We start from the raw sequence: 655 nt of genomic DNA on the forward strand, positions 1-655 counted from the left end.
AGGTTTTGAGTTGCTTCAATCCTGTGCTAACTATGTAAAGCGAACAGATTTAGCAGACAACCATTAGTTCCCAAACAGACAAGTTCTCCTGATTTGGAGTGTATTATTTCACAGGTGCATACTCAAGATGTGAATGGTATGTCTCGCTAAGATTTTCAACAGTTTTGATAATCATCCTGATTCCTTCTGTCTGTACTAAACAGCCTAAACCTTGTCCCCCAAACCCGCAGGTGCTGTATGCACCTCCCAGGCAGTCTGTGGGTGTTTTTTTGCCTTCCCAGCATCTTCCAGCTTCTCCTCCCCCATCCCAAAGCTATTCTTAGGTTAATATGGGTTGGGGATGTGTGGATTTACAACCAGCCCTTTTGAAGAAGGAGCTGGAGCTGTGATCTCCTGAGCTATGTAATTAACAATAGCTGGAAAGTTGCCATTGCAATAGGGAGTCTTATTTTTTTATTATTATTCATACATTAAATTGCTATACATCATTTAGATTGTGAAGAGACTTTATCCAGCATGACATACACCTCAGTCCAGCCCAGCTGAGACTATTAGACACATCCTCGTCAACAGATAATAAGCCTTATCTGTGTTCCACAAATGTCTTACCTCTCCATTTCCCCCCAAATTTCCTATGCTTTACCCTTCCCACACT

General features: G+C 41.8%; 1 protein-coding gene across 1 annotated transcript in view; it reads left to right on the top strand.

The window, feature by feature from the left end:
• Positions 1–655, top strand: part of DIP2C (DIP2 acetate--CoA ligase C (putative)) — a 213468-nt gene that overhangs the window by 132387 nt on the left and 80426 nt on the right. The gene's annotated exons all lie outside the window — the stretch shown is intronic.

The sequence above is a fragment of the Tupaia chinensis genome, unplaced genomic scaffold (assembly GCF_000334495.1).
Source record: "Tupaia chinensis unplaced genomic scaffold, TupChi_1.0 Scaffold000052_1, whole genome shotgun sequence".
In the NCBI taxonomy this organism is placed as follows: domain Eukaryota; kingdom Metazoa; phylum Chordata; class Mammalia; order Scandentia; family Tupaiidae; genus Tupaia; species Tupaia belangeri.